Source organism: Carassius carassius, chromosome 22, assembly GCF_963082965.1.
Source record: "Carassius carassius chromosome 22, fCarCar2.1, whole genome shotgun sequence".
Taxonomy (NCBI): Eukaryota; Metazoa; Chordata; class Actinopteri; order Cypriniformes; family Cyprinidae; genus Carassius; species Carassius carassius.
The window spans coordinates 26,174,375-26,201,511 of NC_081776.1; the positions used below are offsets into that span (position 1 = coordinate 26,174,375).

Here is a 27,137-nt window from a genome sequence, read left to right on the forward strand (position 1 = left end):
GTATTGCAGGTGGGCCGCCAATTACTATTAAAATAAACAATAATATTTTTCATATATGTAAAAATGTCTAAGTCATAACATAATAACACCATTTCATATATATAATTAAGAAACAAAAAAATAAATATTAAACTGATACTATGCTTCCACTATTCGAGCTCGCTGATTTAAGAATAAACCACCAATTTATCTTAGATATTTTTGCTGCATATGCTACAGAACAACAAATTCAAACATGCATAAATGGCTTTCAGCATGTTCCCTCCTGACTGCTTGCTCCGCTGACTGTCTACCCGCTGCTGAGCTCTGCCTGGATCTGGTTTTCCCGTTTTGCTGAGCGGTGCCAGCCCGAGCTATTTTCTGTTCATCTCCAGTCCATTCTAGGGCTGTGTGATTGATCGAAATCGTCATAAAATCATGATTTGAGCATACGCGCTTTCTAAATCGCTTTATAGCACCATTTTCCACGGCCCTGACCTCCCGCAGTATGCTATCCGAGCCAATCAGAATGCAACATGCCTAGTGGAGAACAGAACAGACTGGGCATATGCCTAACTCCAGGTTCACACACTGTCTGTGATGCGCCTTTTATCCAAGCCCATGTTAAAGGATCAGAGCGTTCACACTGCACGCGGTAAAAGGCTAGAAATAAAGACGTGTGAAAATAATTAATATCTAGCACATGAGCATATATAGAGTTGTGAGTGCACAGGGCGCAGTTTAAGTGAGAGGAGACACGTTTTAAGTGCTTGCACTCTCTCTGGGCGAGAGAAGCGTGTAGCCTATTTGAACATGCGCGTCTGGTTTTGTAACAAAGAAAAGGAAATCTGCGTGTGAGCTGAGAGATTCGCGTATAATGTATAACAAATCTATTTCAACACCTGAGGCACCGCTACAATTAATGAGCTCTATGAACAATGCATGGCAAAAAAAGAAAAAAAGTCCCTGGACACGGGATTTATTTATTTATATATTTTTTTGCCATAAGTCTATCAAGTTTTTACACCTTTACTATAGTGATTATTTTGACTTATGTCTGTTGTAGAGACGTTACAACTTTTTGATAAAGCTCTAATTGGTTTTCTTTTGGAAATATGTTTCCAATTCATCCTGAATGCATTTATGACTGTAAAAGCATATCGGTGTGTGTCACAATTGTGATTAAAATCGAAATCACAAAATTTATCAAAGATAGGTTTTTTTTTTGTCCATATCACACAACCCTAGTTCATTCAATAAATACAGTTAACAATCTAGTTTCTGAGTACTAAGTTATTAACCCAACAATAGCGGGATCAGTTAATTTTTTTGCAGTGGGCCGCGCAAACATACGTGTTTGGTTGTGTGGGCCCGCGAGTTGAAAAAGGTTGGGAACCACTGCAGTAGGCTAAGTGCAAGAAGCTCTAGATGCTATTTACAGAAAAAATGTACAGTGAAAATCGTGATATATTCTATTTACCATGTAAAAGTAGCAGTTCTTTGCAACAGGCGGAGTGTAAATAAAAATTAGATGCTAGTTAAACTTTATACTGGCAGATACATTTGCACCTCAGTATTGTTATACATTAACAGGATGCAATAATAACAGATTATAAATGATTATATACAATTATAAATAGTTGTATCATTATTAAACGCTCGTTATGCACTTTACTCCCACTTTTAGAACATTGTTAATTTTTATTGAAAATAAATTCTAATGTGACATGTGATGGGAAAAGTGAGAAGAACGAGCTCGGCAAAAGCCGGACTCTAACCCAATCAATCGCGTTACAAGCTAGTTTTCCGTGCCAAAAACATTACTGCCTACACCACTGAAGCCGTTATTCACGTGTGTCGTATTTAACCTTATGTGTCGATGGAGGGCAGAGCTACAGTAGATTTGCTCTTAGTAATAGACACTCTGAATAATCTTGTTTTTCCATTTGCATTAAGATTATTTGTATTACCACACTGGCATATAATTTTACTGAAGTAAAATGCACTTAATTTAGGTCCCCCAGGAAGTATCTTATATCATTTTCTTATATAGAAAATCAATCTTTATTTTATTTTATATATTTGTACTTGGGGAAAAAAAGAAGAAAAAAAAAAACGCTTAGTAAGAAGAGCATTTTTCAGCGTGCATCAATGAAGTGTTTAAAAAGGGGGAGGAGACCAAAAGAAACTCTGGGTTTACCGAAGAAAACCTGCTCCCAACCAGGTTAGGTTCATAGAGTATATTATAGATTGTTACCATGGGAACTGACTCTGAGTACAAGTTACCTCTCTTTCAGAAACGGGCTTGACTTACCCTGATTTTCCGGGTTTGATAAACCTCCCATTCTGAAACAGAAAACCTAGAGTTTCCCTCATATCAGGGTTAACATACTCAGAGTTTTCACTTAACCTCCTTTTTGAAACAGGCCCCAAATGCGTGAGAGTTGGCCACCCTGAATATGGAGTTTCCATAAAGTATATCTTACGAAATGTGTTAGACTATGTATTTAAATTGTTGTGTAAGTATATTAGGGTTTGGCTGAAAAGGATGTTTTATTTATTTTTTAGTTAAAAAAATGGAAGCCATGTGCACTTTTTTTAACCTAGTAAACTGCTATGCATAATTTCAAAAGCACGTAGACCTAAAGCCAGCATTATCATAGAGAAAGTAGCATTATGCCCGAATCCCTCAAGATACGTTATTGTTACTGTACGGTCCATTTTCATTGTTGGACTGGTAGCGGTGACTGCTGAAGTTAGCTCTTTGATTTTAGTTTACTTCGAGTAGGAGGGACTTTCAGCCAGACATGTCAGATTGTGATTAAGTTAACTAATGTATAGGCTTAAAGTAATGTCAACCATTTTTTTTTTTTATATATATTTTGGTGGGTCTTAAAATAGATTAGACTTGTCTAGGTGGGTTGTGGAATGGAAAAGTACTAGAGGAAAATAATTGGATAAACACGGCTTTGACGACGTAAAACAAAAATTAGAAAAATTAAACACAAAAAATACAAATATTAAGGCACAAATGCAAAAATAGGAAAAAATAAAAATATAAACTTGTAATGAGGAAATATGAGTGTGAGGAGTTGTTGTCATGGTAGAGCCCCTCCCCTCGATTTTACAGTCTCCGCCATGTCGGCAGGACACCGGCGGCAAAACATGATTGTTTACTTGTGTTGTTAACTCTGTAGTAGAGGAGTTTCTCACAATTCTGCACCGTTTTACCATGCCTGGAAGTGACTGCTGCATTAAAAACTGCTCCAGTACCTCACACGATACATATGGAACACATTGGAACAATGGAATACAGTTTTTTCGAAATGGACACCGCATCAGTCTGCATCGTCTGAATCTCATACACCTTGCATTCACACTGTTAATGGCTTTAATCTTACCAGTACATTTACGTCTTGCAATTGTGACCTTGGAGAACTTTAACCAGATCTAGGCTTAACGGTTCTTGACTACGCCACCTGGTGCCTCTCACACCAAGATATACGTTGCTTATTAACTGCTGAATACGTAACCTAAGGCAAGCAGGTTCATAGAAATACACCAAAAGATGAACTAAACAGAGACGTGCTTTCAGTAAAAAAAAAAAAAAAGACACTTTATTAGAAAATGGTACAATTAAAAGAGCCTCACAGTCATGGTAGAGGCACAATAGTTGCAACCAAAAGACCTGGCTTACAGAGGGTGACCAGGACTAGTATTGGCTGCTACCAGAAACACTATAATTAGCAGTGTAACAGGGCCATATTAATTCACTGTCAGGATAGTTTACCGGTCCGGGATAAACGTGGAGTTCACCAACCGTGCTCTAAACTCTGGTGCCTACAGTCAAAAGCATAGACACACCACGCACACATCGGCACAACCACTGCAAACAAGTGATTCAATCAATATTGTGAGGTGCAGTTTACCACTACAATACGAGGTGCAGTGCATGAAGATGGACCCAGGAACCTCTCCTATAAACAGCTGCTTTAATACTCTGGAAAAAGATGGAAGGCAAAGAGATCGTTATCACTAGCAAGATGTATGAAGTATACAACTAGACAGAATCTTAAGACTATGTATACTACTGGAACAGCCAATACCACAATGGTCCGACAGGGGCACTGGACAATGGCCACAAACAAAATAACTAAAAAGAAAAAAAAAAGGCACAGCTATCAATACACTTAATTTAGGCAAGGCAAAGCAGCAGGAGCAATCTGTCTCCATGTAACATACGAGATGACCAGTGGAAAAGGAGCCCTTGTGCCAATCTTCACGATCCTACATAAGTTACACTCAGTAGATTTAATACATTTCGATCAAGGGTTAATTGTTAACACAGCCATGCATTATCAGGACAACAAACTCTTTACACGTGTTCAAAGCTAGCATACTGGCTAACACACTGGTTCTTCCCATAACAAACGTTTACCTTTTAGATGCGGTGACTTAATTGTGGTACAGCTACCTGGCAGGTGCCTTGCCCAAGACCTGTGTGCAAATATGCTTAACCACATCAACTCTGGGGACCCACCGGTGGGTCCAATATTGCATATGCCTAATTCTCAAAAAATCAAAATAACAGCTGAAGTGGTTAAACTACAAAGCATGTCCAACAACGACACAAACGTAATAAAGCAGTAAAATGCACACAAATACCTTTAGTACACCGCACGACTACCCGGAAGCGTCTGGCAATCGGTCGAACACCTATTTTCCAATGACCCAGTGTTAAACGAACAATATCAAATGCTTAGCCTGCTACATCATATAGAGATCTACAAATACCTTGATTACACGAAGGAGCCACACATCCAAACCGCAACAAAACTGTAGACCTGGGGCCTGTACCATGAAGCCAGATTAGGTGGCTAGCCAGCTATGTTTCAGCTTAGTTTCCACCAACCCTGGGTTTTAGGTACTATGAAAGTAGCTCGGCTTTAATCGGTGTTCGTTGCCATGGTATCTTACGCTGCACGGCTTACCTGCTCCGGGGCAGGTTATGTTCTGGATTCAAGATCTCAGACTGAAGTTTGACCAATCAGCTGTGAGCAAAGAAACATATAGGTGACGTAACTAATTCCCAGTGTCTGTTCACTGTTGCAATGGCTTCACCTTTTCTCCCAAATCCTGTGGACATCTCCGCGCAAATTGTTAGACGAGCACTTCTTAGAGAAAGAGTTTTTAGGGACAGACAAAATCGATTTGACTTTCCTGATACTTACTTGTATGAAAGATACAGATTTTCCGCGGAAGGAATGTCTTATCTTTGAACTTCTTGAGCCGCACACAACAAATGTGACTCGTCGACGCCATGCCCTTACTGTACCGCAAATGGTATATATTGCGTTGCGTTTTTTTTGCAAGTTGTACATACTTGTATGCAGTCGGGGATGCAGAGAATCTAGGGAAAAACACGGTCTGTTGAACCATTCGAAAGGTGGTCCTTGCTCTGCAGGGGTACATAAACAGCTTCATTGTGTTCCCTGGACATTTATCGACCATGTCCATAAAAGAGGGCTTTTATAAAATTGCCGGTAAGATATCTTGATAGGGTGACATCACATGAACAAATTTAACATTTCACACTAATTTTTTTTCTTTTTCAAAAAAGCATATTTCACACTTAGAAATCTATTATACAGTAGTCTGCAGTAGCTACCAGTTAAGAATGATTTTAAATATATATTTTTAATTCCTTAATTCACATTCCTTCTATAGCCCATTGAGGTAGAGCCTTCAGTTTCTGGGGCAGGTTGTGAAAAATCCTACAAAAGAGATGTGTAAGGGCCAGTCCCATACACAAAAGAAATATGTTTGAAATATATTTTCAGAATATATTTTTGGAATATATGCAAATATTTGAAATTGGCCCAATAAATATATTTCACACTTAACAATGTAATTTTGTTATATTTCAGAATATATTTCAATGTATTTTTTTCTGTATGGGTCCACAAAAGTGTCAAAAATATATGTGTCATATATTCCAAATACATTGAAATATAAAAAAATATATGATGTTAAGTGTGAAATATATTTATTGGGCCAATTTCAAATATTTGCATATATTCAAAAATATATTCTGAAAATATATTTCAAATATATTTCTTTTGTGTATGGGGTCACTTAATTATGACATTTAAATGTGTGCCATAATAAAAAGCTCAGTGCATTCACCTCAGCAACTGTCTCAGAACACACAGACAGAGTGTCTTCATCGTTTGGTTCACCCTAATAAATAAAAGGCCAATGTAAAGCATAACTGTTATAAAGCAGGTTATGTTTGGTGTTATGTCTGCTGCATACTGACCTCTGTGTGGGAGACTGTGTGCATGTGTGCTTGCTTCAACAGGGACACTGTATTTCCCTCTACTGAAGAACAGAGTCAGCCATATTTAACTTTTTAATAAAACATTAGTAATGCATTGCACACACATACCCAGTGTCACTTGCTTAGAGGAGCCAGCACCAGGGTCAGACTGTACAGCACTTCCAATCCCATCCATAATCGACCGCCCCTTATTGTTGCTCAGCGCCAACTCCTCCGCCACAGTGTAATCTTGAGGAGGTGGCCCTCCCCCAGTTTTCCTCTTTTCACATTTTTTTCTGTTTGCTGCAAACAAGTGTTTGTGATTACATGTTCAAAAAAAGAATAAAAGGTTATGGTAAATACTCACCACTTTGAATTATATTTTTATATTTTGTCTTGATCTGCTGCCAAGAACGTTTGGAGTTGGGGTTGCATCTAAAAATCAATGAATATCAATCTTTCTTAGGACGTAATAGCCTATACATTCACATTTTACATACATCTACACACACACGTATGTATGTATGTAAATATATATCAACACGAATACATTTTCATTTTAGCATTTAATACACTTATAATATGATTAGCCTACATAAATGTACATTAATTGTTTAACCTACGCGTTAACGCAATCAGCAATCTTCCTCCAAGATTGTTCTCTTGCTTTGGCAGCAGATAGTGTTACTGCGTGCTTAAAAAATACTTCTATATTCTTCATATTTCTGAAGAATTATCTCTTGCTCCTGCGCGTAAAAATATATAGCTCTCGCTCTATCCATATCGAACGCGATTGGTTGTTCAGTGTCGACGTCACTCTTTTATGTGCGCGTGGATTAATCATAGTTTAAGGATCAAAGCCTGAGTTGACAGAGAACGTTGATAAGCTGCGTCATGGTACCAATAAAGCCTGATTGCATCGGTTTGGTTTTGTCGACTCAAAACCAATCCTGTAACCCCGAGTTTGTTCAGCTACCTTCATGGTACAGGCCCCAGGGATTCTCTCTTAACCAAACAGTGAAGACTGTTATATAGCACCCAGCCTGGCTGCTAATGAATTGTTAATCACTCAGCAGCCAGCTGGGCACCATGACATCAGAGGGCTGACAGTGACTACTCTGCGGGTTACAAAAGGTGTGTTCAACATCGGCTGCGGCTGGATGCAACCGATCGGCGAGAGTAGCCGCGTGCAGGTGGGGAGGAGCAGCAAACAGAGATATGAAGCCGGACACGTTGTGGCTCCCGTAGTTTGCTGCAATTACGTCAGTCATGGCAGATCACGTGGCGTTTGCTTACTTGATCGCAGACGAGCTGGAAGCAATAGAAAATCCATTATTATTTTTTTGCAATACATTGAGCAGGATGAGCAACGAAGGTGAGTAAAGGTTAAATGTAAAAAGTATATTTTTAAACAAATTATAGACACATTATCAATTTAGCTTTAAAGTTACTAGACCTATACCTAGAATCGGAAAATTATATGTTGAATAAAAATACTGTATCGAAAGTCTAAGGTCTTTGCAATGATGTAATGGGTGTTTTTTGTAACCAATAGCTCTTGTTGCTTGCCTTTTTAACAATTGTTATTATTTTGGTTTAATTAGAGAGAATGACTCATTCTGACAAATAAATAATTGAGTTTTACTCAAGTTTTAACACTTCTGTATAGACTAATTATTTAATTAAAATCCCTATTCAACATAAAACACTGATAATAAATGTTTGACTAATGTTACATGTGTGTTCAGGTAGGCTACATGTACTGTATATAGTGAGTACAATTCCTCTTGTTCTTATATAGAATGGTTCCAAAAATAGACAATTTTGTGGAGGATGTTGTCCCTCTCTACAGTCTCTCAGAATTTAGAAGTCATTTCAGGCTTTCCAGAGAACAAGTGGAGGTTTGTACTGGACTGGTTAATATAAAATTAATTGAACTATTACAAGTGTTAGCATGCTGTCTTGATTACCTATTTTTCTACTTTTGCAGGATGTCATGACTACCCTTGGTCCTGTGTATATGAATTTACAACAGACCAAACAACTGCCTTTGGACATTGGTGAATCAGGAGTCATATCGTGGGGTGGCAGATAGATTTAACATGTCAAAATCCACTCTTGCCAAGCATCTCCATGAGTTTTGTTACAATATTAACACATACATGGCCCACCACATATCCTGGCCCAGAGGTCAAAGGCTGGAGATGTCAAAGTTAGGGTTTGACACAGTAGGTTTCCCTAACACTGTATGTGCAGTAGATGGGTGTCACATTCCTATAGTGAGACCCCACTGTGATAATCCCATAGCATACATGAATAGGAAAAAGTTTTATTCTGTAAAATTTAACTGGGTTTTGTGAGAGTCAGCGGCACTTCTGTCACATTAGTGTGGGTCACCCTGGGAGTTGGCATGATGCCAGAGCATTTCGCTTCACAGAGGTTTGTCGTGTTCTTGAAGAAGATCCTCATTCACTTGTTCCACAGGGAATGCACATAATTGGGGATTCTGCCTACCCTTTGTTGCCTCAACTTATGAGGCCTTATAGAGACAATGGCCGCTTGTCTGCTAGGCAAAGATATTTTAACAGAAAGCTCAATGCAGCTCGCGTGGTCATTGAGCATGCATTTGGCATTCTAAAATCTAAGTTTAGGAGGCTCCATTACCTGCAAATGAGAAGTATTTCTAATATCAGCTCAGCAGTCTCAGGCTGCTGCATTTGCATAATCTTTGTTTAGAGCCCAGTGATCAAGTTGTTGTGGTAGGTGATGGTGTTGATGATGAACCATACCCCCAGCAACCCCACAACACTAATGCATGTCATTATAAAGACCAGATTTGTGGCCAGATCTAACTTGTGTGTATACTTAACATACAAAACAAAAGATGAAAAGTAAAGATTTGAATGTTCAGAAATATTCAACAAATGATAAAACAAACTGATTTTGTGTTGAAATAAAGAAATTGTTTTATTGAACAAAATTAGTTTGTCATTAGAAATTGTTTTTTGGGGAAAAACAAAGGACATTTTGGGGAAAGGTGTAAATCAAAAGAGATAAAATCTTTAGATTATAATTTTATTGGGGTTCATGTGGGTTCTGTAATAGATGCATAATTTGCTCTTGTCTTTTCCCCATTTTTTTTTAGCTCCTCCACAATTGTTCCCAAGCTGGTCACCATCTTTTTGTCGAAGGACCTTCTCTGCCTCTCCTTAAGTCGCCGCCATCTCTCCAGATCTGGCCTTACCAGGGACTCAAGCACAGCGGTCCTTCTCTCTGCATGCTCTTCATAAGCGTCCAGGAATTGTAAGGGTTGTGGTCGTCTTTGCCTTCTTGTTATGTATTTTGTATGGTAGCAGTTCCTGGCTTTTCATCCATACTAGCACCTACCGGCTGGTCTTGAAGAGAAGACGTTGTGGGCCTGCTTGTGGAAGAGGTCTCTTCCAAACCCAGAGGTCTGGAGTTAATGGTGGAAGGTGGTGCAGTACCGATCCCCGATGACCCAAATAACTCATCCATTAGCTGGTGGGGGTGGATGTAAAATGAAAATGACCAATGTTTCAGTCTTGTAACACGTGACAATGTTATTTCAGAAACAAAGTAAAGCAGTCTTCAACTTACTGTATAGTACTTCCAGGTGATCTTCCCTTCCCCAGTTGCACGGTGCCTGTCTTTCACTCTCTTATAAGTAGTTAACATGTTTGCTAGTTTTTTTTCCCCATTTTCTCACTTGACAAGTTGTAGCCCTTTAGTGAGAATAAGTTTTGTATTTTTTTTATAGAATGCCATTTTGTTCCGAAAATAAAGGTGCTGATGAGTTTTTGTAAGGTCCAGTAGAAATAGTGTCATTGTATGTGTTATTTCTGTAAAATGGAGGGGATAAGGAGAGAAATAGATCAACAAAGAAAATTATGTAATTTAACAACAGCATTGCCATTTATCTTCCTTACAGTATTTGATGCAATACCTTGAGATTCATGCCTTTCTGACTGGAAGGAAGGGGATGAAGGTTGAATGGATGCTGAAGGGTTTCCACACACTGCACCAGGTTGCAGAGTGGAAGGTGGTGGGTCCTTGACAGTGGAGGTAAGTAGTACAGGGGGCCTAGTGGTAGTAATGGGGCACTGGCTGGTGGATGGTGGAGGTGGTACAGGGGGCCTAGTGGTAGTAATGGGGCACTGGCTTGTGGATGGTGGAGGTGGTACAGGGGGCCTAGTGGTAGTAATGGGGCACTGGCTGGTGCATGGTGGTTTCACAAAACTGAGGTTTAGGGGTGCCGGCGACCTAGTGGAGGTAGTGGGACATGGAATAGGAGATTGTCATGTGGTTTACTTACCATATTGCATCCTTTCAAGCGATGTCCTTGGAAACCGTTAGCATGACAACATTGCCTTTGCTGTCGAACACATTAATGGTTACATTGTCCATTTTGTTGTGTGTTACACAGGGTAATGCAGGTTCTTTATATATCCTAAGGAACCATGGGACCATAGCCAACACCTGTTCCATTCATTATTACTTATAGTTAGCAACAATTGCAATTAGCATTTTAAGTCCACTTTCAGTTTTGGCTCAACATTTGTATCAGTGATTTCCATTGTTTACATGATTTAGTGATTAAGTAACTCTATGTATTAACACGCATTTAAGATGTGTGTATAAGTGGTGTTTTGCAAGGGTGTCTTCCAAAACAAGATAACATATTTAATATATACTTTAGCAGTATGACATGGGTGTTTCTGCTAATACAAAATGATAAAAGTAACCTATAAAAAAAATTCCCTGGTGGGTATGTGTTTTTTAAGAAAGTTTCAGCAACAAGATTTACAGTACCCTCCAGCTGAGCTCTTTTTAACATTTTAAACATAAAACCATTGATTTTCATATACAGAAAAGCACAATTCTGTTGGATTTATATTGTGATTTAGACCAACTATTTGAAAGTGAACAGAATGTTGTCAAGTTGTTAAGATGAAGTTCAGGTTGTTAGCAGTTTGCTAAGCACATGCAGGTTAAGTATAAACACAGCAAACTAAACTAGAGAATATTAAGAAACCAAACAAATGGAGGAACATAATGTATTATGTATCATTTGTATAGGAGCATACATTTATGACCACATTAGATTGTATGTTTTTAAGATTAACATTTTAGTTATTAAAAATGCTCATTTGAATAGGTTATGCTGCTGAATATTGTAAAAGGTCTGTATAAAAAAGAAAGTCATGCAAAATAAACATACACAAACTTTATATTAACAATAAATACAGTAAATCAATATTTAATAAATATGATTTATAAGCAGAGGTGGGTAGAGTACCCAAAAACTGTATTCAAGTAAAAGTAAAAGTACTTCTAGAAATATTTACTCAAGTAAAAGTAAAAGTACTAGTCTTGAATAGTTACTTGAGTAAGAGTAAAAGAGTATCGGATAAAAAATCTACTCAAGTACTTAGTTACTAGTTACCTATTTTTATTTAGATATATAGATAAAATGTATGTAATGTATGTGTGCATGTATAAATGTATATATTTCATCAGCCTTTACTCCAATTTGTGTAATTTATTATAAAACCCTGTCTGTTTACTTAATTAACAGATATAGGTGTCATGCCATAACATATTTTTAATACGACTGGCTTTATATTAAATGTGAATTTAACATTGAAAGTCAATGTGATATAAAAACAGCTACTAATCTTTCATTGTTCAGAAAGAGAGCAAATAACATTTACATTATCAAAGATCATTTTCACTGACAGTCTAGATTTCAATCACTCTCAGAAACTCCCATTAAAATCACTGAAACTGTTAACACTGTGAAATCAATATCTTAATTAAAGATTCGTACACACATCTGCACTTTGTTGTTTCTGACGAGAGAATTCGCCAGAAAGAGGTATTCAGTCAGTGAGCGAGTGAAGGAAGCACCGGCATTTTAGCGATGACTCATCTGAACGCCTCTGATTGGCCAATGCTTTAATAAGCTCAAAAGAATCATGTGTGATTGGTTATAATGCGCAGCGCTGTATAAACGCATCTATCTCTGGCTCAGCGCCAGCAAGCGATCACAGATCTGAATTTAGCAGCTAATGATATGACTCACTGAGTTCTCACGCCGGTGTGATTGTATTAAAATTAATAAAATCTTAATCGGCTATTTTTTGTCTTTTGGAAGCTGCATTCAACTTGAGTTCCCTCTGTTATAAGCCACACACGTACAACAAACTAATGTCACAGTGGTATCGTGTACTGTAATCGAATGTAGCCCAAGTTATTACCTGTTGAACAGCAGACAGCACACGTGGTGTTCATCTAATAAGGATCTCCATCGCTAGAAAATAATAGCCTTTGCAGATTTGCTTTCAATTCAGTGCCGTTCCAGCCACGTTTTCAACGCTGCTGATGATCTTAAACATTACAACTCCGAGTGAACCACTTCAGACGCTCAGCGTGTGCGGCAGGGAACTGAACGACTCATTCAAACTGATTCATGAACCAATTCACTCGTTTGCCAATTGGTTTGATCAAGCCTTTGAACAGAATTGACTCAAAAGAATGAATTATTCGCGAATGGGCATCGCTCATTGCCCAGAGAAAAGTAGACGGCGTGTTTGGAATAAACTGAAGCTTTTATAACATTTATTGCATTAAGATAAAGTAACGAGAGGAGTGTCGCCCACAGTAACGAAGTAAAAGTACAGATTTTCCCCAAAAAATTTACTCAAGTAAGAGTATAAAGTACCCATCTTTAAATATACTCAGAAAAGTATTAGTTACCCCAAAAAATTACTCAAGTAAATGTAACTCGTTATACTACCCACCTCTGTTTATAAGATGAAGACGACATAAAAAATTATTGAACTGTTTTAAAAGTCCATATGAGAATTTCTGAAACTGAAGTCGTCGCAATAAACTTGAAACGCACGTCATCGGTGTCATCAGTGAATCCAGCCAATCGTGGATCATTTGTGCCGTCATCAGAACCTGTGCAGCCGCTCTTCAGAAGCTGCGCTGGCTGAGTTCTCCGGCTACTCTCGAATCGCTCTCGCGGTACTTTGATGGCACACGTCACAGTCACGTTGCGTCAGCGCTGTATCAAGTCGGACAAAATTTCTAACCGGCATGCACTGCTTCAAGTCAGCCGACGATCGGTCTGCGCAGAGCTGCATGAAGTCGAACAAGCCTACAATCACACATTTAACTACCCTAGCTAACCCAGAACTGGTTTGTCCACTTTGCAGCCCCCAACACAAAAACCTGGTACAATATGTGTCCTTGGGCTAAAATCAAATTACAACTAAATACTAAAAACATACACAGCTTTAGCTTACATCAAAAAATGTTGGAAACGTTTGTGTACATTGAACATCTTGTTACAATCTGGTGTTCACGAAACAGTCACAGTTAATTAAGTTACTTTGTCATTTTACTCAAGAAGTGTCTGCTAAATGCAATGTAATTACAACACACTAAAACGCATGTGAGCTTGTATGGGTTAATATTTTGGATGCCTGAGAGCTTCTCCAAATCCCGCTGTTTTGCGCTTTGTGTGAGCTTGTTCCTGTAAGGTCCCTTTTCATTCGCCTTTTCTTTTTGCATTGCTTTACTTTCTTTCTTTTCTTTCTCGTATTCATAGATCCGTCTCTGTCCTGCAGAAATAAAAAATGCACAAAAATGAAAGAGCTCTGGAATGTTGTCGCGCCTCTTTGAAGTTCTTAAGGCATTGGCCCTGGTAACCGATAGCGTATCCTACCATCATGGCCGACCGGCTCAGATCCCGCCTAAATCAGTACGTGACTCCACAATCGCCTGTATTGAGTCGCGCCTTCTGATTAGTTCTCGTGACGTAGCGGCTTTTGCTGCCAAAGGGAAGTGGCGTCTAGAGACTTTTGCCAACAAACTGATATTTCTGAATGGGCTGAGGCTGAGTTTTAGAGGATTTGAAGCAAACATATTTGTTGAATGTGTACTATGTGCAGATAGCTTTCACTCAATGTCATTATCTCATTTTTGATGGAGGTGGCATTATAGGCTTTTGCACCTGAGCTCTTCATACACTCTCAGAAAGAAAGGTACAAAACTGTACCTTTTAGGGTACAAGTGGCCGTCGCTGGGGTGGTACCCGGAAGGGTACAATTTTGGACCCCAAGGAACAATTTTGCAATGAAGGCAAAAAAGTATACCTTATTAAAAGCATCCTCAGGATACTGTCTAACCATTTTGATTATTTTGGTGTCTGTGTGCATGCATAAATAAATAAATACCTTGGCTAACAAATACACAATTTTATTTAGAAATGTTATTTTAAAAAGATTTCATTACATCTCTCAACAGCAAGCGTGTCCAGAAAAAACTAGCTCTTCAATGAAAATCTCAGAAAAACTCATCAAAATAATTTAACAAGTAAACCAGCCTTATTACACAGACTACATTAAAGTACTGTACATTTTGACATTTGCAGCAGTTTGTCGTCAGCAAGAATATCTATTGCTGATAAATAACTTGTCATCAACATTGTAGGCATCTAATGCCTGGTAATCAACCTCTTCACCTGGCAAGAGGACAGTCCATTCATTCTCACATTTCACACAGTATGAATAAAAATGACGACAAAAAGAAACCGGTATTAAAAGCTTGCCACACAATAACCAGTCTGTGTCTATGTTAAGAATGTACTTAATCTGTGTCTATGTTAAGAATGTACTTAATCTAAAAAACAATGGAACAGCTTCTTCATGCAGATGACCCACAGTAAACACATCTTTGACACAATATTTGACATCATTAAGCAGTACTTCTGTTACTCTGAGGAAATACTGAGAACAGTATTTCCTTAATGCCTCACAAATAGAAACATAAGAGTAAATTCCAGTCTTGTTACCACTTGGGTCTCTTAGTGTGTAGTGTACAGGTTCAGTCATCTCAAATTTTTCTTTACAAAACTCTTTTAACGTGTGGAGACCTAACAAGTCTTGAGGCCTCTGAAAGAAAGTTTGGGGACTGTAGCACTTCTTGAAGTTCTGGACATGCTGCAAGATCAAAGCTTTTTTTTCTAGATGATATGCAAGAAATTCATCATAGTTCTCTTTGAAAAAACTAAACAGGAAATTAACATCATCTAAAATTTCTTGCTGCACTGACTGAGGCAAGTGATTTTTTTCTCTGCATTTCAATGTGAAGGCAAAAAGGTTCTCTCAAAACTGCTGCAACAGCTCAGTCATGTTTGGGGGCGCTGAAAAAGCAACATCAGTAGTACATTCTTTCTCAATCTCCTCAAGCAGAGGCAGAGGGTCAGTAGTCGTAGTAGTAGTCTGTTGTAAAACCGTATTTTTATGCTTTCGGTAAACATGACATCTAAAGGATGCATACTTCGTAAATGATCTCTGACAGTCATCAAGACCACAAGTTATTGAAAAATCTGCCTCATGTGCATGAATGAGAGCAATCAGAGTAAGAACCCCTTACTCTGAGTGGGGCCGATACAGGATGGCTGCCTCCGTGACGTGCTCTGCAGTTGTTTTTGTGTTTTTGTTAGTTTGTCCTGTCTTTAGTTATATTCCTGCAATCAGTTTCACCAGGGACGAATTGCTGGACATTCGGCAACACACATCTCCCAATATTTCACCGGTTTTCGACTATTCTGATGTTTTGCTGGACATTCTTGTCGGCGGAGCGGCTGCCCTGATCACACGCTTCAAGAAGACGCGCAGGCGGGGAAAGCGAGCGGGAGCGCTCGTGAGACTCAGAAAACGCGGATTTCGAACGCCGTTGCCTAGCATCCATCTGGCAAATCTCCGCTCTCTACCCAACAAAACGGACGAACTGCTTCTGCTCTCTCGGACAAATAAAGATTTCTCTCACTCTGCTGCTTTGTGTTTCACGGAAACTTGGCTGAATGACACCATACCGGACAGCGCGCTCCATCTGCCGGACTTTCAGCTGTTTAGAGCGGATCGCGACGCAGAATAAACGGGGAAATCGCGCGGCGGCGGGACATGCTTTTACATCAATGAACGGTGGTGTACAGATGTAACTGTGTTAAAGAAGACGTGCTGCTCAAATCTCGAAACGCTCTTCATTAACTGCAAGCCGTTCTATTCGCCGCGGGAGTTTCATTCGTTCATTCTGGTTAGTGTTTACATCCCTCCTCAAGCGCACGTGAGCTCAGCTTTGCAGAAACTCGCTGAGCACATCACAGAGATAGAACAACAACACCCAGACTCTGTTTTAATCATTCTTGGGGACTTTAATAAAGCCAATCTCTCCCGTGAACTACCAAAATACAGACAGCATGTTACTTGTCCCACAAGAGACAGTAATATATTGGATCACTGTTACACAACAATAAAGGATGCATTTCACTCTGTTCCACGAGCAGCTTTGGGACAGTCTGATCACCTTCTGGTTCATCTTATACCGACCTACAGGCAGAAACTAAAATCAGCTAAACCTGTATTAAGGACTGTAAAAAGATGGACTAATGAAGCAGAGCAGGATTTACAATCTTGTTTTGATCTCACTGATTGGAGTGTTTTTGAAGCTGCTGCCACCGATCTGGATGAACTCACAGAGACCGTAACATCATATATCAGTTTCTGTGAGGATATGTGTATTCCTACCAAGACTCAACTAAATTACAACAATGACAAACCGTGGTTCACTGCAAAACTCAGACAGCTCCGTCAGGCCAAAGAAGATGCTTACGTGAAGGGGGACAATGTCTTGTATAAACAGGCTAAATACACACTGGAAAAGGAGATCAAAGTGGCAAAGAGGAATTATTCTGAAAAAATAAGGACTCAGTTCACTTCGAACGACTCCGCATCAGTGTGGAAAAGCCTAAAGAAGATCACCAATTACAAGACACCACCCCCCAGCACTGTGGAAAATCAACGACTGGCAGACGATCTGAACGAGTTTTACTGCAGGTTTGAAAGAACACCCATCACCTGCCCTGAACACCTCTCCACACAACCGTTCACACCAATAACAACTCCTGCAACCAACCCTGAATGCCTCTCCAAACAAACGTTCACACCATTCACAGCTCCTGCAACCAACCCTGAATGCCTCTCCACACAACCGTTCACACCATTAACAGCTCCTGCAACCCATCCTGATCACCTCTCCAATCAACCGCTCTCACCATTCACAACTCCTGCAACCAACCCTGAATGCCTCTCCAAACAACTGTTCACACCACTCACAACTCCTGCAACCCACCCTGAACACCTCTCCAATCAAGCGCTCTCACCATTCACACCTCCTGCATCCCCCCTCTCCCCCACACCTGCAATACAGATCAGCGAGGATGCGGTGCGCCAGGTCTTCAGGAAGCAGAAAAGGAAAAAAGCACCAGGCCCAGATTGTGTTACACCAGCCTGTCTGAAATCCTGTGCTGACCAGCTGGCCCCCTTCTTCACAAAGATCTTCAACAGATCGCTGGAGCTGTGCGAAGTCCCTTCATGCTTCAAACGCTCCACCATCATCCCCATCCCAAAGAAATCCAAAATTACAGGACTAAATGACTACAGGCCTGTGGCTCTAACGTCTGTAGTCATGAAGTCATTTGAAAAACTGGTGCTGGCCCACCTGAAGGACATCACTGGACCCTTGCTGGATCCTCTTCAGTTTGCCTACAGAGCAAACAGGTCTGTGGACGATGCAGTAAACATCGGACTGCATTATGTTCTGCAACACCTAGACAGACCGGGGACCTATGTGAGGATCCTGTTTGTGGACTTCAGCTCTGCCTTCAACACGATCATCCCAAACCTCCTCCTGCCCAAACTAACTCAGCTCTCCGTGCCCACCTCCGTCTGTCAGTGGATCAACAGCTTCCTGACAGACAGGCAGCAGCTAGTGAGGCTGGGTGAGGCCCACTGCTCTTCTCCCTGTACACTAATGACTGCACATCTAAGGACCCCTCTGTCAAGCTCCTGAAGTTTGCAGATGACACCACACTCATCGGCCTCATTCAGGACGGTGACGAGTCTGCTTACAGACAGGAGGTTAAAGAGCTGGCTGTCTGGTGCAGTCTCAGCAACCTGGAGCTTAACACGCTCAAAACAGTGGAGATGATCGTGGACTTCAGGAAAAAACCCCCTGCACTCCCCCCACTCACCATCATGAACAGCACTGTGACTGCAGTGGAGTCATTCAGGTTCCTGGGCACCACTATCTCTCAGGACCTGAAGTGGGACATTCACATTGACTCCATTGTGAAAAAGGCCCAGCAGAGGTTGTACTTCCTTCGCCAGCTGAGGAAGTTTAACCTGCCACAGGATCTGCTGAAACAGTTCTACTCCACCATCATCGAATCCATCCTCTGCACTTCAGTAACTGTCTGGTTCAGCTCAGCTTCTAAATCGGACCTCAGAAGACTACAGAGGGTAGTCCGGACTGCTGAGCGAATCATCGGTTCAACCCTCCCATCTATTCAAGAACTGTACTTATCCAGAGTGAGCAAAAGGGCTGTTAAAATCACTCTGGACCCCTCACATCCAGCACACTCCCTCTTTGAACTGTTGCCATCTGGTCGACGCTACAGAGCACTGAGCACCAGAACGACCAGACACAGGAACAGTTTCTTCCCTCAGGCAATCCATCTTATGAACAGCTGATAATAACTGTGGGACACACTACACTATTTATATTTATATACACTACACTTTTTATCCAACACACATACTTAGCGTACACGTAAATCTTTTGCACATAATATACATGTACATACATGGAACACACTATACTACTTATATTTATATTTATATACACATACACTTATTTATCCAAACACACATACTTAGCATACAGTTACAATTTTTCCACATAATATACATGTACATACATAAATGCTCTTTTTAATATACCTGCCATACATTGTCAATTTGTATATTGTCAATCCTTACCCACCTATTTGTATTTTTTTGTATTTTTTATTCCTTATTGTGTTTTTTGTTCTGTCGCTGTTATGTTGCACTGCGGAGCTCTGTCACGAAAACAAATTCCTCGTATGTGTGAACATACCTGGCAATAAAGCTCATTCTGATTCTGATTCTGATTCAATGTGCTGGATTAATTTGATGATTGTGAATGTTCTTCGAGAACATTTAGGGCAATTGAACAGGTGGGGCATTTTTGCTGATGTTACTGTAAGAGGTTGATTATTCTGGTAACTGGGTTAGGTAGAGGCTTGTCCCCATCCACAGTAAGTTTCAGAACATACCGCTGAAGAAACACCAGGGTGTTCTTCAGATGAGATGGAAATGTCAAATTGAAGACGAAATAAGCACAAAATGCTGCAAGAGCCCCTTCATCCACACCATTCGCCCGGCAGATTTCGATCCCATCAACTTTGATGACTGCAGTGACTCTTCTTGTAAACACAGTTTTCCAGTCAGTGGTCTCCTGTACTTGAACAGAAGGATATGGTGAAGATGGTTCACTCTTAAAGACAAAGCACAAAACAGATTCTTTATCAGTAAAATTTTCTCAGCAGTTGACTAAACTGATGGAGAGAAAATTTACATGCATAAAGACTAAGATAATTAATATTCACCTATTTGCATTTGGCCAAAATAAAGTTTAAGGAATTCAAAGAAATTTTAAACTATATACGCACCTCTCCAAGCACAATGAAATGTTCAAGTTTCTCTCTGAACTAGGCTGGCAACATGAGAAGTGCTGCATTAAAATCAATTCCTGGAACATAAATGTGATACACAAACAAATACCGTATTTTCCGGACTATAAGTCACACTTTTTTTCATAGTTTGGCTGGTCCTGCGACTTATAGTCCAGTGCGACTTATATGTTTTTTCCCTCCTCATGACATATTTTTGGACTGATGCGACTTATACTCAGGTGCGACTTTGAGTCCGAAAAATACGGTATGTAAAAATGTATCAAAAGGCAAGATTTTGATAGGCTTAATAAAGAGCTAAATAAAGTTCAGGAGTCAATTACCAAGATGGTCTTCAAAGAGATTCTTCTCTAGCTTCTTTATGCAGCTTTGCTAAAGTGGATTTCCCTTGAGCAAGACGTAGCACGCTGGATGTAATGGGTCCAAAAGGTTCTCGAAAATGGCGGCTCAGATGAACACATTTATACAGGAAACCAATTTCTTGATAAAGCTGGAGTTAATTGAAAAAGATATAAGTATAAGTAAATCAGAGAATTTTATACAGTTTTAGTGTTCTACATGTCATTGAGTTTGAGTCATTTCATAACTATAATTTGCAAACTAACCCCTGTTGGACTCTTCAAGAATGGATATTTGTTGACGACATCTTCAACAGTCATACCACTAGAAATCTCCTGCTGCCTCCAGGCAAAGGTCCTCCTCATTCGATCTTCAACAATGTGAGTCTCTTTCTATATTGGACCTGCAGGACTTTCACATGTCCCTCTATTGCTGTAGCATATTCTCCAACAGCATTAATCTCCTTGTGCATAGACAAAAACAAAACAGATAGAATTTTATTTCTAGAGATAAAAATTATTGGCCAAAAATTACATTTTAATTTTTTGGCCAAAAGAGAAAAATGGGCAAAAATATGAGCTGAACATATACGCAGGTTTCATGCTCTGTCTAGCTGCTGTCACTGAACGGTAAAACGGTGTTCCGCTTGTGTACTGCTCCAACAAAATAACACGCTGACAGGAAATTTTTGTGCATCTAGAATTTTTCTGTTTCAGTTTTGGCCAAGAATTTTTATTTTGATCCCTAGTTATTTCTAATTTCTAGGCAGGAGAATAATGAAAATGTTTGCATCTTCTCACTTAATTTGAGAACAATACACTGGTAACAAGTGTAAAAAATATTAATATTATAAAAATATGCTCTCACCAAAGGCCTTGTAATTTCTTTGCAACTGCTTTCTTCAGGTTGCACAGACTTTTTTGAATGACCAAACTTCTGTTGAAGTCTTTTCACTACTTCAACTTCAGCCAAAGGTGTCCGCTCAAATTTAAACTTGCGTTTTAGAGACATGTGCCAAGTGTGCTATAAAAAAAACAAAAAGAAAAGTAGTTTCACAAAATAAACTCCATTAACCAAGAACCAAAAGTAGAACATTAAAAGGTAAACCAACTACTTACAGTCAGGGCCTTAGCCACTTGAACATACTCTTCTGTAGTTGGATACCTACAAAAATGTTTTAAACACATGAGTGTAGCATTAAATGTTGTATAAAATTGAATGCAAGCAATTAAAACAGGTACAGGTAATGAGAAATACATTTTGTACTGAGCCATGCTTTCATACAACGTTCTAATAATTTTGTTTCGGTCTGATGACGTTAGTCTGCATTCTTTTTGGTCCAACTTGGCCTGAACATCAAATGGAAACTTAGGAACTTCAAAAAATGCAGGGAAAGCTGTTGATGGGCTGATATTACTATTGCCAAAAGAGAAAGTAATATTTAGACATTGCAGTGTTGCAGGTATACATAAAATAGAACAAATACTGTAAAGTACCAGTTTCAGTACTGAAAAGACAAATAATTTACATTAACAAACAAAAACACTAACTTCAGAATTTTACCAAAAACTTTTATTTAAAATATGTGCCAAACCCTTTACTTGATCATCTTAGTTGTCAATTCATACACTGTGGTAACCCTTATAAATAATTATATAGTAAACATAAATAGTGATGCACCAAAAATGATGGGCACACTGGGCTGAGATTGTACACTCTCCATGTCAAAGCTTCTGTTATCTTATCTGCTCAAGTTGTATTTTCTGTTGATATTTTTGAGAAAGAAAATGGCTAGAATTTTATAGCACCTCTAATACACTATGTTACAGGTGCAAGAAATGTATAAACTAAGCACTAGTAAAAGTACAGCAAAGCAAAATGTAGAGAAGCATGCATGGGAAATAACCCTAACCTAGCTACTTTTAAGATTTGCTTGTAGAATAGCTCTCTGAAACAAATGAAATATTATTAAACAGCAATTACCTTGCTCCAGCTCTTGACTGGCTTTCTACAAGGACAGGTTCAAGAGTTAATGTCACTGTCCCCTTCATCTGCTGAATAAATCGATGGAATTTTGCTTGTTTTTTAAATGATCCCTCAAAGAGGAATGAAATCATTGACTCAGTCAGTCCGATGTCAACAGTCTCTCCATCCACATCATTGTCTGTAACAAAAAAAAATGAAAAGTATCATTTAATTACCCATCAAACTGAAGCATGTACTAAACCAGTGTTTTTGAAGCTTTTCCTATTAATTGGATAAGAAATCAAATACACTGCTATATAAAAAAACCCAATAATTGATATTCTATATATAAAGTATGAATAACAACACAATGCATTAGAGCGTTCAGCGCTTAATCCATAATGTTCACGTTCCCTCATTAGGGATATGAGTAAAAAGACTGCAGAAAAATAAAATCTCTCCGTGAACACACCTAACGTTACCGGAAAAAAAAAACATCAGGAGACGAATTTCCATTTTAACAGTGAGAGACACCTCCCCCGCTTACAAACATCTGAAGTTACTCGTGTTTGTAACGAATAAATATTCACTTGGATGCTGTCCTTTTACTTAATTAATCACTTGCTTTGCCGTATCTACACAAAATGGCTCTGTGAAAAGTAGTGCGTTGGGCAACTCTCCTGCGGCCCATTACAAAATGTTGTCATACTCGCAAAGGCGGGAAAATTAGCCTCAAAATTTAAAATGTCAATCACTAATTACCGTACAAATGTTAATATTGCAAATATATTCCGTAGTGGCCGTAGTTATTATTATTTAAGCAACAAGGTAACGTTATGAGAGGCGGATAAAAAGATCACGGATATCACAGGGAAAATCCTCAAGAAACACTTCAAACCTTTAAAAAGTGTAACAGCATAACTTACTCAACTTCAAACTTTTTCCTCTCCTCTTCAGTGACTTCGATACCAAATTGTATTAACTCCTTTATTAAGTTAGCTGTAGACATTCTAGCCAGCTCCATCTTGCAGGCCAACGTACGTTACACCAGCCAGTCTGACGCAAGCTTTTTTAGCGGGCTAGAGCAGGGGAACATCAAGTTCAACAAAATTAACCGAAGATGGCGTCCAACGTGTATAAATTAGTTTATATAACATTATTCCGCATTTACCTGAGAAATATTAACTCCAAGCACGCCAGCATCAATCGCCTAATTTATCTACTCAAGCCAAGCGAGGGAAATTTTCTTGAAGCGACATCACCAATAACGTCTGCATGAGCAATTTTGAATATAATTACTTGAGTATAATTAAATGTTGCCATTCCGCATTGTCCTTATTCCAAATGTCATTCGGCATCTTAAAATAAAATAATGCAAAGGTCAAAATTTTAACGTTTTAAATTAATAAAAATACATTTAATAAAAAAGCTTTTCTAACTACGACTATAATATTACAACAACAACAAAAACCTTAACAGTTATTCAAAATATTTAATATAACAATTTCATTAGCTTTGTGTTTTTTATGATATCTGTCTCATTTTACAGGTAGGGGAAAAGTACACTGTTTGAAAATATATTTTTTACATTTAAAGAAATGTGTCTCGATGTTATCATGAGTTGACGCACATTAAATTTAATAAACAAAAAAGAAAAACACATATGCCTACTCTAATTGGGGGTAAACTTAAAGTAAATATATAAATAATAATAAATAAAAAATTCCAAGGTAAATGTACCTTTCACATCTGAATCTCAAAAGTTGTACCTTTTGAGACCATAATTGTACCCATAAGGGACCTACTGTGTACTTTTAACCCTTGTGCGTTGTTGGGGACGTGTGTCCATTAGGGGGTAAAGTTGAGTCTTATTTTGGCCACAACTTTCTCTGTGTTTGAGCTAATGGAATGATTTTTGGTGACAAATCTTATTGTGACCCATATTTTGGGAAAATGCTTTGAAATTTTTAAAAAAACTCAATGGTACACTGTGGGCAAATTCACTACCCTTTCGGGATGTTCGTGGATGAAAACATCCACTAAATTAAACTGCTGTAAAAATGTATCAGATAAATATTTTTTTCAAATTTTTTTTGCATAAATCTATTAATCAACCTCAGTCCTGATCAAAGCTACCAAATTTAAAAAAAAATTCCAAGATTTTAACTTTTTAATTACCAAGTTCATAAATGATGTCACTGATTTGGGAAAAAAACACACAAAATTACATATTTTCAATATAAAAAGTGATTGTGGACTGGATTTTTTTAACCTTTTATCACAGTCTTGGGCATGTCAAAGATTAGTAACAAGATTGGCTTTGATGCATTGTTAGTTTTTGTGCAGCATTAGATTTAAATTTTTTCTCCCTAATTTGTTGTTGGTGGCTGTTTTTGCCCCATTGACTTCCATTATAACGACATTTTTTGATTGCAAAGCCATGACACCATATAATCATGCATTCTTGATTGTTTGTGGTTTTCACTTTTGAGAAGAGGTAAAAAAAAATATTTTTACAGTTGATCACTAGGTGGGACCATTAACCCTTTAAATAGGCCTGTGCAAAAAAAGGCTTGGTTTCTGGCTTGTATGGAGTTATATGGAGTATAACAGCAAATTATAGTGTTTGTGTGTGTGTGAGATTCTTGATTGTTGGTGGTTTTCCCTGTTGGGAAGAGGTAACATTTGTTATTTTTACAGTTGATCACTAAGTGGGACCATTAACCCTTTAGATAGGCCTGTGCAAAAAAAGGCTTAGTTTCTGGCTTGTATGGAGTTATATGGAGTATAATAGCAAATTATAGTGTGTGTGTTTATTATTTTACAAATGTATTTATTTAAAAATAAATACAAATCCATTTGCAAAAAAGCATTATAAAAGGTTATAAAAGCATGGTAATTTTTTGTAAGGGAAAAACATGACTCGTGTACAGTATTAGGATTTTTCTATAAAGATATTGTAGTATTGTAGAGTATTGTATTGTAAAGTATAGTTTTGTTCAATCTTGAGTATTAAAGTCATGAGAGAGATGGATAACAGGGCAAAATAAAGAGACTGAAGAGAAAAATGGAAGTGAAGGTGCAGTTCAGGAGATAACTTTTAATTATTTTGCATGTCCCCAAATTAAAGATTTAAACCTTTTTTATGTCAGGTCCATACAAAAAATAGTTTTGTCCATGAATTTTTTTGTATGAGTTTGAATTTTCCAGTCTGAATTTTTTTCCCAGTCCGCCCTTCCTGTAAATTAATGGCAAAGACATGGTTTCATTTACTACACATAGGCCTACTGAAGCTCGCAGTGTTTTCAACCTCTGCTGCCTCAATATAGGAGTACACGAGCACATAAACATAATTTCTAGAACTGCTCTGTGTCACTTCATGTGCATTTTACTTATTTTGAGAAAACTATCATCATATACAGAGACAGCAGTTTCAAAAAAACACCAATGTTTCAGGAGTTTATTACACAGAATACGTCACATGCTTATTAGATAACTGTATTTAAGTTGATGTATATGCTTTTATTTATTGTTCTTTAATTTTCACAAATTTAGAAAAGTAATCAAAAAGTACTCAAAAGTAATTAGTTACATTACTTTAATAAAGTAATTGAAAAAGTTACACTAATATTACATTTTAATCAGAGTAACTTGTAATCTGTAACCTATTACATTTCCAAAGTAACCTTCCCAACACTGCTAGTAAACAATGACAATCATGATATCAGAAATGAACATTGTTGCTAGTAGCGATTAAATTGCAGATATCAAGAAAATAAATTTTCACTAGTAACAAAGTAATTCCTGAAATCAACAATCAGTATTTCTGATACTGATACTGAATTTGAATGTCAGCCTATGGTGAGATTTTACTAGTGAAAATAAAATTACAGAAATCAAGAATTATAGTGTTTACTAGTGGAAATGTAATTGCTGATATATCAAGAATTCATATCCTGAGAATGAATAAAAGTCAAAACAACTCGCCTTCACACATGCAAGTTAATTCAGCGACGTCCTCTTCTTTCTGGTTTGGATGGTATTGTGAACATGATTTGTAATGTCTCTCCAATGTCTGCTCTGAAGTGCTGGCTCTGCATCTATGCACTCGATGCATTTGTCTTTCCCCGGGACTCTCAATAAGGTTATGCAACTTCCAAGTTGCCCCCAAACTGCTTTTTTTCGGCATCACTCCAAGGCCTTCTTTTACCCATCTTCTGTGCAGCAGAACCTAAATAAACCGAAAGACACATCCTTCCATCAAAGTCAAGAAATCATGGAATCAGAGGCACACACATAAAACAATCAATTTCCATATTTCACATCATGTAAAAAGTTTCATAGAATAGGTTACACCGGGAACACTTCCCATAACACCCCATGTACTCGTGACTAGGGATAGGCATTTCAAGCAAAAATAATATTCAATGATTGCTGGGAATTATTTGATTATTATTTGAAAATCGCAACCCACCCCCCATTCACACAAGCTGGCATGTATAAGAGACACACACATAAACAGAGAGCGAGAGCAACCATTCATGCTGTCCATCTGCATGATAACAAACTGTTTCATTAATTAACTCAATCCATTTAATGATTGTAACGTGCTGAAACATATTAATATAATAAACAACCGAATGACGGCACTAAATTAACATAACAGTCTGATGATTACCATATATCAACTGCTCATAAGGCTATAGCATTTCACTTCATAAACTGTAGCATGAACATAATAAAATATAAAACCAGTTCATCTATTATCCATGATTAATTGAATATCACCTCAAGCATAATGATTTTAGGCTAGGCATAATGGGTTAACACATAATGTGAATAGCTTGAATGTTGGCTAAACACTAACTGCACTAATGTGAACATTAACAT

General features: G+C 38.2%; 1 long non-coding RNA gene across 1 annotated transcript; it reads right to left on the bottom strand.

Annotated features, from left to right (window-relative positions):
* Positions 1-19,373: 19,373 nt before the first annotated feature.
* Positions 19,374-21,303, bottom strand: LOC132098486 (uncharacterized). The gene is made up of 5 exons (XR_009422936.1): positions 21,150-21,303; positions 20,549-20,745; positions 20,267-20,433; positions 19,923-20,002; positions 19,374-19,747 (listed from the first exon to the last, which is right to left on the bottom strand). It is a non-coding gene; the product is annotated as an uncharacterized LOC132098486 (long non-coding RNA).
* Positions 21,304-27,137: the final 5,834 nt, after the last annotated feature.